Here is a 12,824-nt window from a genome sequence, read left to right on the forward strand (position 1 = left end):
GCCACAGACACATAATTGGGTGAACCTTTTCAGATTGTGACTCAGCTTTGCTAAAGTCCCCAATTAGAGGTGTCCAGGGTTCTTAAGCACACTCTTATTTGCCTTGGATCACAACTTTATTTCTTTTCTTTTTCTTTCTTTTTTTCTTTTTTTTTTCGATTTTTTTTTTTTCGGTTTTTTTCTCTTTTTTTTTTTTTTTTTTTTTTTTTTTTTGAATAGCTTTTTCTTGCTTCAAGAATCATTTTATTGATTTTTCAGATCCTCAGTAACATGTCTCCTTTTTCATCATTCTTTCAAGAGCCAACATTCATGAACCACAAATTCAAGATACATATGCACTGTTTACACATACATTCAGAGACAAAAATATTGCCACCACATCAAAAATAATTAAACTATTATAAAATTCAAAATTCATGCAATTCTTCCTTTTTCAATTAAGCACATTTTTATTCAAGAAAGGTGATGGATTCATAGGACATTCATAACTTTAAGGCATAGACACTAAGACACTAATGATCATAAGACACAAACATGGATAACATAAAGCATAAAATTCGAAAAACAAAGGAATAAAGAACAAGGAAATCAAGGAATGGGTCCACCTTAGTGATGGCGGCTCTTCCTTGCTTTTGAAGGTCCTATGGAGTGCTTGAGCTCCTCAATGTCTCTTCCTTGCCTTTGTTGCTCCTCCCTCATGATTCTTTGATCTTCTCTAATCTCATGAAGGATGATGGAGTGTTCTTGGTGCTCCACCCTTAGTTGTCCCATGTTGGAACTTAATTTTCCTAGGGAGGTGTTTAGTTGCTCCCAATAGTTTTGTGGAGGAAAGTTCATCCCTTGAGGAATCTCAGGGATTTCTTGATGAGAGGGGTCTCTTGTGTATTCCATCCTTTTCTTGGTGATGGGCTTGTCCTCATCAATGGGGATATCTCCTTCTATGTCAACTCCAACTGAATAACAGAGGTGACAAATGAGGTGAGGAAAGGCTAATCTTGCCAAAGTGGAGGTCTTGTCCGCCACCTTATAGAGTTCTTGGGCTATAACCTCATGAACTTCTATTTCTTCTCCAATCATGATGCTATGGATCATGATGGCCCGGTCTATGGTAACTTCGGACCGGTTGCTAGTGGGAATGATTGAGCGTTGTATGAACTCTAACCATCCTCTAGCCACGGGCTTGAGGTCATGCCTTCTCAATTGGACCGGCTTTCCTCTTGAATCTTGCTTCCATTGTGCGCCCTCTTCACATATGACTGTGAGGACTTGGTCCAACCTTTGATCAAAGTTGACCCTTCTAGTGAAAGGATGCTCATCTCCTTGCATCATAGGCAAGTTGAACGCCACCCTCACACTCTCCGGACTAAAATCCAAGTATTTCCCCCGAACCATAGTAAGATAATTCTTTGGATTCGGGTTCACACTTTGGTCATGGTTCTTTGTGATCCATGCATTGGCATAGAACTCTTGAACCATCAAGATTCCAACTTGTTGAATGGGGTTGGTGAGAACTTCCCAACCTCTTCTTTGGATCTCATGGCGGATCTCCGGATATTCACCCTTTTTGAGTAAAAAGGGGACTTCGGGGATCACCTTCTTCAAGGCCACAACTTCATAGAAGTGGTCTTGATGCACCTTTGAGAGGAATCTATCCATCTCCCATGACTCGGAGGTGGAAGCTTTTGCTTTCCCTTTCCTCTTTTTAGAGGTTTCTCCGGCCTTTGGTGCCATAATGGTTATGGAAAAACGAAAAAGCAACGCTTTTACCACACCAAACTTAAAATGTTTGCTCGTCCTCGAGCAAAAGAAGAAAGAAAGGAGTAGAAGAAGAAGAAATGAGGAAGAGGGGGAGGGTAGTGTGTTCGGCCAAAGGGGGAAGAAGTGGTCTTTAGGTTGTGTGAAAATGAAGGGTTGAAGAAGGGTATTTATAGGAGAGAGGGGGTAAAGGTTCGGCCATTTGAGGGTGGGTTTGGGAGGGAAAGTGGTTTGAATTTGAAGGGTGAGGTTGGTGGGGTTTTATGAAGGATGGATGTGAGTGGTGAAGAGAAAGATGGGATTTGATAGGTGAGGGGTTTTTGGGGAAGAGGTGTTGAGGTGATTGGTGAATGGGGGAAGAAGAGAGAGAGTGATGGTAGGGTCCTGTGGGGTCCACAGATCCTGTAGTGTCAAGGAAAAGTCATCCTTGCACCAAATGGCATCAAAATCCACGTTTTGACCCATTTCTGGCGTTAAACGCCGGGCTGGTGCCCATTCCTGGCGTTTAACGCCAGGTTGTTGCCCTTTACTGGCGTTTAACGCCAGTCTGGTGCCCTTTTCTGGCGTTAAACGCCCAGAAAGGTGCCAGACTGGGCGTTAAACGCCCAACTGCTAGGCTGACTGGCGTTTGAACGCCAGCAGCATCTTCCTCCAGGGTGTGCTGTTTTTCTTCCTGTTTTTCATTTTGTTTTTACTTTTTTCATTGTTTTTGTGACTTCTTATGATCATCAACCTACAAAAAAGATAAAATAACAAAAGAAAATAATTAATTATAAAACATTGGGTTGCCTCCCAACAAGCGCTTCTTTAGTGTCATTAGCTTGACAGAGGACTCCCATGGAGCCTCAGAAACACTCAGAACCTTGTTGAAACCTCCCAACACCAAACTTAGAGTTTGAATGTGGGGTTTCAACACCAAACTTAGATTTTGGTTGTGGCCTCCCAACACCAAACTTAGAGTTTGACTGTGGGGGCTCTGCTTGGCTCTGTTTTGAGAGAAGCTCTTCATGCTTCTTCTCCATGATGATAGAGGGATATCCTTGGGCCTTAAACACCATGGATTCTTCATTCACTTGAATGATCAACTCTCCTCTATCAACATCAATCACAGCCTTTGCTGTGGCTAGGAATGGTCTGCCAAGGATGATGGATTCATCCATGCACTTCCCAGTCTCTAGGACTATGAAATCAGTAGGAATGTAATGGTTTTCAACCTTAACCAGAACATCCTCTACAAGTCCATGGGCTTGTTTTCTTGAGTTGTCTGCCATTTCTAGTGAGATTCTTGCAGCTTGCACCTCAAAGATCCCTAATTTCTCCATTACAGAGAGGGGCATGAGGTTTACACTTGACCCTAAGTCACACAAGGCCTTCTTGAAGGTCATGGTGCCTATGGTACAAGGTATAGAAGACTTCCCAGGATCCTGCCTCTTTTGAGGCAGTTTCTGCCTAGACAGGTCATCCAGTTCTTTGGTGAGCAAGGGAGGTTCATCTTCCCAAGTCTCATTTCCAAATAACTTGTCATTTAGCTTCATGATTGCTCCAAGGTATTTAGCAACTTGCTCTTCAGTGACATACTCATCCTCTTCAGAGGAAGAATACTCATCAGAGCTCATGAAAGGCAGTAGCAAGTCCAAGGGAATCTCTATGGTCTCAGTCTGAGCCTCAGATTCCCAAGGTTCCTCATTGGGGAACTCATTAGAGGCCAGTGGACGTCCAGTGAGGCCTTCCTCAGTGGCGTTCACTGCCTCTTCTTCCTCCAGAATTCGGCCATGTTTATGGCTTTGCACTCTCCTTTGGATTTTCTTCAGTGTTACTTGGGAGAGTGCTTGGAGGAAGTTCAGTAATTTTCTTGCTCAGCTGACCCACTTGTCCTTCCAAATTCCTAATGGAAGATCTAGTTTCAGTCATGAAACTTTGAGTGGTTTTGATCAGATCAGAGACCATGGTTGCTAAGTCAGAATTATTCTGCTTAGAGCTCTCTGTCTGTTGCTGAGAAGATGATGGAAAGGCTTGCCATTGTTAACCTGTTTCTTCCACCATTGTTATTGAAACCTTGTTGAGGTCTCTCGTGATTCTTCCATGAAAGATTTGGGTGATTTCTCCATGAAGAATTATAGGTGTTACCATAGGGTTCTCCTAGGTAATTTACCTCTTCCATGGAAGGGTTCTCAGGATCATAAGCTTCTTCCTCAGATGAAGCTTCCTTAGTACTGTTTGGTGCATTTTGCATTCCAGACAGACTTTGAGAAATCAAATTGACTTGTTGAGTCAATATTTTATTCTGGGCCAAAATGGCATTCAGAGTGTCAATATCAAGAACTCCTTTCTTCTGACTAGTCCCATTGTTCACAGGATTTCTTTCAGAAGTGTACATGAATTGGTTATTTGCAACCATTTTAATCAGTTCTTGAGCTTCAGTAGGCGTCTTCTTCAGATGAAGAGATCCTCCTGCAGAGCTATCCAAGGACATCTTAGATAGTTCAGAGAGACCATCATAGAAAATACCTATGATGCTCCATTCAGAAAGCATGTCAGAAGGACATTTTCTGATTAATTGTTTGTATCTTTCCCAAGCTTCATAGAGGGATTCTCCATCCTTTTGTCTAAAGGTTTGGACTTCCACTCTAAGCTTACTCCATCTTTGTGGTGGAAAGAATTTTGCCAAGAAGGCATTGACTAGCTTTTCCCATGAGTCCAGGCTTTCTTTAGGTTGAGAGTCCAACCATATTCTAGCTCTGTCTCTTACAGCAAAGGGAATAGCATCAGTCTATAGACTTCAGGGTCAACCCCATTAGTCTTGACTGTGTCACAGATTTGCAAGAATTCAGCTAAAAACTGATGAGGATCTTCCATTGGAAGTCCATGGAACTTGCAATTCTGTTGCATTAGAGAAACTAATTGAGGCTTAAGCTCAAAGTTGTTTGCTCCAATGGCAGGGATAGAGATGCTTCTCCCATAAAAATCAGGAGTAGGTGCAGTAAAGTCACCCAGCACCTTCCTTGCATTGTTTGCATTGTTGTTGTTTTCTGCTGCCATGTTTTCTTCCTTGAAGAATTCGGTCAGGTCCTCTAAAGAGAGTTGTGCCTTGGCTTCTCTTAGCTTTCTCTTCAAGGTTCTCTCGGGTTCAGGGTCAGCTTCAACAAGAATGCCTTTGTCTCTGCTCCTGCTCATATGATAGAGAAGGGAACAAGAAAATGTGGAATCCTCTATGTCACAGTATAGAGATTCCTTTAAGTGTCAGAGGAAAAGAGAAATAGAAAGAAGAAGGAGAAGATAAATTCGAACTTTAGTTAGATAAGGTTCGAATTGTGCATTGAGAAGGAGTGGCACTCCATAAATAGAAGGATGTGGGAAGGAGGGAAGAAGATTTTCGAAAATTAATTAAAATACTTTGAAAACATTTTTGAAAAACATCAATTGATTTTCGAAAATCAAAGTGGAAAAGAAACCAAGTGATTTTTGAAAAAGATTTTGAAATTAGAAATTAAAAAGATTTGATTGAAAACTATTTTGAAAAAGATGTGGTTAAAAAGATTTAATTGAAAAGTTATGAGTTTAAAAAAGATGTGATTGAGAAGATATGATTTGAAAACATTTTTAAAAGATATGATTTGAAAACAATTTGAAAAGATATGATTTTAAAAATTAATGACTTGCCTAACAAGAAAAGATATGATTCAAACATTAAACCTTTCTCAACAGAAAAGGTAACAATCTTGAAATTTTGAATCAAATCATTAATTGTTAGTAAGTATCTTTGAAAAAGGAAAGAAATTAATTTTGAAAACATTTGATTGAAAAGATTTGATTTGAAAAAGATTTGATTTTGAAAAATTTGAAAAAATTGATTTGAAAACAAAATCTTCCCCCTAGCACCATCCTGGCGTTAAACGCCCAGAATGGTATACATTCTGGCGTTTAACGCCCAAAATGCTACCTCTTTGGGCGTTAAACGCCCAACCAGGTACCCTGGCTGGCGTTTAAACGCCAGTCTGCCTTCTTCACTGGGCATTTTTGAATGCTCAGCTTTTTCTGTATAATTCCTCTGCAGTATGTTCTAAATCTTCAATTCTTTGTATCATTGACTTGAAAAGACACAAATTAAAAATATTTTTGGATTTTAATAATCAAAATGCAACAAGAATCAAATAACAATGCATGCAAGACACCAAACTTAGCAGTTTGTGTACTACTGACACTAACAATATGAGAATGCATATGAGACACAAAAAAAATACTTCAAGTCAATAGAATTCAAAGATTAGAACACAAAATATATGCATGGATTCGAAAAATATAACAAAGACATGCATTTGACACCAAACTTAAGATGAGACTCTAGACTCAAACAAGAAATATTTTTGGATTTTTATGGTTTTGTAATTTTTTTTTGTGATTTTCGAAAATTTAAGTGAAAACATCAAAATTCTTAATGAGAATTCTAGGAATCAGTGCAATGCTAGTCTAAGATTCTGGTCCAGGAATTAGACATGGCTTCACAGCCAGCCAAGCTTTCAAAGAAAGCTTCGGTCTAAAACACTAGACATGACCAAAGGTCAGCCAAATCTTTAGCAGATCACTGCTCCAAGAGCAAAATTGATGAGAATCAACAAGCTCTTGTGGTGATAAGTTGAAACCTCGGTCCAATCAGATTAGACATGGCTTCTCAGCCAGCCAGATTTCAACAAATCATCATGAAACTCTAGAACTCATCTTCAAGAATTTCGAAAAAAATAACACCTAATCTAAGCAACAAGATGAACCGTCAGTTGTCCAGCCTAAACAATCCCGGGCAATAACACCAAAAACTTGATGTTGTTGCCGGATCTTGGCACTGATGTTACCAAAGCTTGCTCAAAACTTGAACAATCCCCGGCAACGGCGCCAAAAACTTGGTCGGCGAAATTGTGAACAATACTTTTTCACAACTCAAATAATCCCCGGTAATGGCTCCAAGAACTTGGTGGCTCAATACCATGGCATTACACAACTTCGCACAACTAACCAGCAAGTGCACTGGGTCGTCCAAGTAATAAAACCTTACGTGAGTAAGGGTCGATCCCACGGAGATTGTTAGTATTGAAGCAAGCTATGGTCATCTTGTAAATCTTAGTCAGGCAAACTCAAATGTATATGATGATGATGAACGAAAATAACATAAAAGATAAAGATAGTGATACTTATGTATATCATTGGTGTAAGAGCTTCAGACAAGTGTATGAAGATGCCTTCCCTTCCGTCTCTCTGCTTTCCTACAGCCTTCATCCAATCCTTCTTACTCCTTTCCATGGCAAGCTCGTGTAGGGTCTCACTGTTGTCAGCAGCTACCTCCCATCCTCTCAGTGAAAGCGATTGCATATGTCCTGTCACGGCATAGCGGAATTCATCTGTCGGTTCTCAATCAGGCGCGGAATAGAATCCAGTGATTCTTTTGCGTTATCACTAACGCCCCCGCCCTCAGGGTTTGAAGCACGTCACAGTCATTCAGTCATTGAATCATACTCAGAACACCACAGACAAGGTTAGACCTTCCGGATTCTCTTGAATGCTGCCATCAGGTCCTGCCTATACCACGAAGACTCCGAAGAATCCAAGAGATACTCACTAAGCCTCGAATGCTTGTAGAACAAGAATGGTTGTCAGTCACCTTGTTCATAGGTGAGAGTGGTGATGGGCGTCAATCATCACCATCATCATGTTGAAGAACAAGTGATATCTTGGTAAAAGAACAAGCGGAATTGAATGGAAGAACAATAGTAATTGCATTAATACTCGAGGTACAGCAGAGCTCCACACCCTTAATCTATGGTGTGTAGAAACTCCACCGTTGAAAATACATAAGCATAAGGTCCAGGCATGGCCGAATGGCCAGCCTCCCAAAGATCTAAGATAGCATAAAAGTGAAGATAGCTACCAAAGTCTACTAATACAATAGTAAAAGGTCCTATTAATAGTAAACTAGTAACCTAAGGTGTACAGAAATGAGTAAATGACATAAAAATCCACTTCCGGGCCCACTTGGTGTGTGCTTGGGCTGAGCAATCAAGGAAATTCGTGTAGAGACCTTTTCTGGAGTTAAACGCCAGCTCCCATGCCAGTTTGGGCGTTTAACTCCAACTTTATTCCTGTTCCGGCGTTTAACGCTGGAATTCCTGAGGCCGGATTGCTTCGCGGGTTTGGGCCATCAAATCTTGGACAAAGTATGGACTATTATATATTGCTGGAAAGCCCTGGATGTCTACTTTCCAACGCCGTTGAGAGCGCGCCAATTGGGCTTCTGTAGCTCCAGAAAATCCACTTCGAGTGCAGGGAGGTCAGAATCCAACAGCATCTGCAGTCCTTTTTGGTCTCTGAATCAGATTTTTGCTCAGGTCCCTCAATTTCAGCCAGAAAATACCTGAAATCACAGAAAAACACACAAACTCATAGTAAAGTCCAGAAAAGTGAATTTTAAATAAAAACTAATAAAAATGTACTAAAATCTAACTAAAAGATATCAAAAACATACTAAAAACAATGCCAAAAAGTATACAAATTATCCGCTCATCACTAAGCCAGCTCCAAACCCACCACCCAACATATCATCCACGACATCGTCGTTGTCATCGATCTTAAGCTTTAACTTCATGCTTTCATTCATCATCGAAGAATCCATGGTTGTGAGTTGAAGTTAAGTTTCAGAAATTCTTTCATTAACCTCGGCCAATCCTCGACTCAACATGGACACCTCTTGTTTGTTGGATAGCGTCAACTCTTCTAAGTAATTCAAGCGAGTTTCATCGGTCATTCTGCTAAATCTCTCACAATGAAAGCACCAATTGAAAGTTCACACAATAACACAGTAATCACAACACAATAATTTACAATAATGCAATAACAAAAAAAATTGATATGGTATAAAAGTAGTATAAGAATGCAGAATAATAACTTTTCCTATTCGAGTCAGGAAAAACTCCACACAATCCTCATAATGATTCTCTAGCTATCACTCACTCCATTATTGCCATTTACATACTCTTCAATCTGTTACGTAAATAACTAGTGACAAATATTCCTCAATTGCCTATCTCAGCATTGATAGTCCTTCATCCACATAGGAGGCCTTTTAACCCTTTTGTTTGTCTCTTTCCCATTTCGATCACTTGGCCCAATGTCTCTTTTACTTACTATTTCACTATTTTGGCTCTCACTTATTAGGCCGATGTTCGTATCAAATAAAGTAAACATATTTTAAAAGCTAAGTAACAATATCAGAAAGTAATTTCTACAACATCCTTCGCCCGGTGCAATTTATTCATAGAAGCTCGTTGAGTTATGCACAACTCTCTCGGCTAGAAGGTTCACTATTAAATTAGCCGATCTTTGAATCAAATAGTCGATATGGATAACCCATCCTCTTTGCTTCAATTATAAAAACAACAGCAATAATATCTCTAAATGACTTCTTGGTTGTCTGCAACTAACTACTCTTAATAACATGAGCGTTACATGAATCCATTTCAAAATGCAGTTTTTTGCAGTTAGACTCTCAAGCCATTATCAAATCTTGCCAAATTGCAAGGAGCTATGTTCTTTGCATACTAGTTTAAGGTACACTTGATGAGTAATCTTGTAACTAATAACATTCCGAATTATCCCAGATGACACAATCAAAATATATCTTCTCCTCTTCAGCAAAAATGCTATTATCATAATTGCGTTTCACATAATTTGAGTCAAACAACATCCAAGAGTTCTGAACTTCTCGCTTTATAGAGTTTAGGATTGAGGTAGAGGTTTTAGGAGATCAAGTACCAAAGATCAAACTTGGCAGGCAACTGTCGAGGGAAGGTACACATTTTTCACATTAAAAACTATCCTATTTCTCTCCAACCAAACACACAACATTATTACAACAAAGAAAAATGGTCCTCCTGCCTCAAGTCCGTAATGAATCTAATCCTTTATTGAAGCAAATTGTAAAAAACATGATTAGTAAAACCTAAAAGATTCCATTCTACTCGAGCATAAATACAATCTCTTGAGTAATGGAACACAATTTTGTCATCTTGGAGGTAATGCAGACAAGTTACATCAGTTGCTAGATTTCTATCGGAGTGAAACATAGATGCGGGCAATGTATCATGAAGTGTCAATTTAAGAAGTAACTGAATCTTTTTAGGAATACGAATCTTCCATAACCATTCTCAACTGAATGATCCATTCTGATGAGCCTCATCACAAAAAGCCAATTATATCTTCCTTTATCATCTTGGGTCTACATCTGAGAGAATGCCAAAATCATAGACCAAACTTTTCACAACTACATCACTAGGTAGATATGTAGCAAAACTACAAGAAAAATACTGAGTACCATCAAAATTACCATCGGATTTAGCGTTGAGTTGTACCGGTAGAAAAGAAGAGAAATTCATTGCTAGAACATGTTACTGTCGGAATGTATTTTCTGTCGCAAAAATGGACGGTAATTGTTGGCGCAAAAATAAGACTAAACGGTGCCAATGTTACAGTCGGATTTTCCGGTGGTATAATCCGCCGGTATAACGGTTTAATGAAATGCGTCGTTTTGGTGATTTACCATCGAAAAAATATGACAATAAATCCGATGGTAAATGTGGCTTAAAATTCAAACGCAAACCCCTCTCCCTCACTTGTCCGAACCCTCTCTCTTTTCTTTCTTTCTCTTATGGTGTGCTCTTTCTGTCGCCGTCGAGAAGTCACCGTTGCCACCGCCGGGAGGCCGCCGGAACCTTGTCGTCGTCGTCTCTACTGCCTAGAGTAGCCACTAAAGCTGCCAATGTACGTCCGTCGATTCTGCTGCTGTATCTGTGAGCGCTTCTACCGTGGTTGCCGTTCACGTCATCGTCCCTGCCGCCTCTCATCACCATGTTAAAGAAACTCTGTAGCCACTATCATCGGATTTATTGTTAGTATGGTTATTTCATTTTTACATATTTATTTGTGACTTTATCATTTTGTTAGGGTTTAGTTTAAATTAGTGGTTAAGTTTATTTAATGAAGTGTGTAATTAGAGTTTGTTGTGGTACTTTAATGGATGTAAAAACAAATAATGTTAGAGTAGATTAAGTAAGGTGAGATTAAGAGTGCTTGAGTTCTTGAAAGATTTTAGTGGAGTTTAGTGAATGAGTTTTCTTTCAATTGCATTAAACTTATGTCGCTTATTTTTGACATGTCTCTTGTTAGTTTAGTGAAATTAGAATCAGGTTATAATTCTTTCGACTAATGAATTTTTCTTATTCTTTCAAATTAGTTTCTGATTTAGTTTTAGCTTGTGAATTTAATATGTTGTCCTTTTTATTAGGATGGTACTATTCTCTCTGAGATAAGTTGGAGTTTGCTTTTTTGTTGTTTTTGCAGTAAGATTCAAGGTTGGTTTTCTATTTGTAAACATAATGAATTGTTTAAATTTTAAGTCGGACTCACTTTTCTTAAGATAGAGTTTCAGGACAGAAGTGGGAGAAGGTCGCATAGTGGCGCCTTCTCAAAACCCTTTTTGCTGAAAAATTGTGGAGCTATAAATGGTTGCGCACTAGAACGGTTAGGATTTGATGTTTTGTTGAATGGGTGTATGTTATAATTTATACTTGCAGCTATTTTCTATGTGAAAATGTTATATTTATTTCAAGGATGTTTCTGAATTAAGGAGAAGTTCTGTCGAATTACTGTTTAAATTATCAAAACATGTTTGATTTGTAAGAAAATGATAATTGTATTCGGCGGAAGAATCTAATTATAAGGTACACTTTGCCAAATTTTCTAAAAAATTGAATAATTTGTGTTGTTCATTGAATTCTAGGGTGTGTGTGTTTCAATATGATTCCAAGTCATCGTCTATAGATGTAGGAGAGGGAATAATGATGGCTGGGGATTTAAAACTTGGATTTTTTGAGGGAGTTGATGCGTTTGTCGCGCTTGTCTTCAACATGGAACCATTTGGGTCTGAAAAGATATATAGGTGTCCATGTCAAAAGTGTCGGCTGACTATGTGGTTAGAACCTGCGGACATAATGCTTCACTTTTACCGTAATAGGTTCAAGAATGGGTATTGGATTTGGATGGAATATGGAGAAGTGGATGAGTAAGGAATAACCGGTCTTCCTCTAATTTGAATAGGGCTGGTTGTCAATCAAGGAGGGTTCGAGTGGTGAGAGACCTAAAGATGGATGAAATGAGTTGGGAAGCTAACCAAGAGAGATACAATGAGATGGTGTGTAACGCAACAGGTATTACGAAATTGGAAGAGGTTGAAGAAGAGCCTAACCTAGAAGTGAAGATATTTTATTATCTGTTAGAAGCTACTATGAAACCTTTGTACGAGGGGTGTGTTCATTCAGAGTTGTCTGTATGTCTTAGAATGATGAGTATTACGTCAGAGTCAAATCACACCCAAGAGTCCTTTGATAAGTGGGTTACTCTTTGCAACAAATAGGTACATGTTGGGTTTACTAGCATTCCCTGAAACCACTACGAAGTGAAGAGACTAGTTTTGAAATTGGGTCTAAATGTGATGAAAATTGATTGTTGTCTGAATGGCTGTATGTTGTACTACAAGACAAATATAGGCCTAACTGAATGTAGATTTTGTAGATCACTGAGGTTCCAAGTCGAGAGAGAACAAATCGGTAAATGCCAGTGATAAATCTATATTTTATGATGATTTTTGGGTTGAAAAGAATGAAATTTATCAACTTATATTGCATTTATTCATGATAAATGCATACTTTTGTGAATTTCTCCAAATTATACTTAATTGTTAAAAACTTTCTTTTTAGACTTAAAATTGTCAAATTTAATTCCTTTTTATGCCATTCGATGTCGTGATCAATTTCGTTTAAGTGTTTTAGGGTTGAGATACTTCAACGGCTTCAAAGGATTGAAAAGAATGGAACAAAGAAGCGAATTTGGAAAGTAATTCGGGTGATAGCTCACGTGAGTGAGTTACTTGTACAAGCCACACTTCTATGCACACACGAGGTTAAAGAGAATTCCCATAAAATAGGTGCACTACTTGCCCTTAATCCCTAGACTGAAACAATTGTATACAT

General features: G+C 38.8%; 1 non-coding gene across 1 annotated transcript; it reads left to right on the top strand.

Annotated features, from left to right (window-relative positions):
• The first annotated feature begins 4,282 nt into the window (after positions 1 to 4,282).
• On the top strand, positions 4,283 to 4,390 carry LOC130959454 (small nucleolar RNA R71). The gene has a single exon (XR_009078533.1). It is a non-coding gene; the product is annotated as a small nucleolar RNA R71 (small nucleolar RNA).
• Positions 4,391 to 12,824: the final 8,434 nt, after the last annotated feature.

The sequence above is a fragment of the Arachis stenosperma genome, chromosome 10, assembly GCF_014773155.1.
Source record: "Arachis stenosperma cultivar V10309 chromosome 10, arast.V10309.gnm1.PFL2, whole genome shotgun sequence".
NCBI lineage: Eukaryota > Viridiplantae > Streptophyta > Magnoliopsida > Fabales > Fabaceae > Arachis > Arachis stenosperma.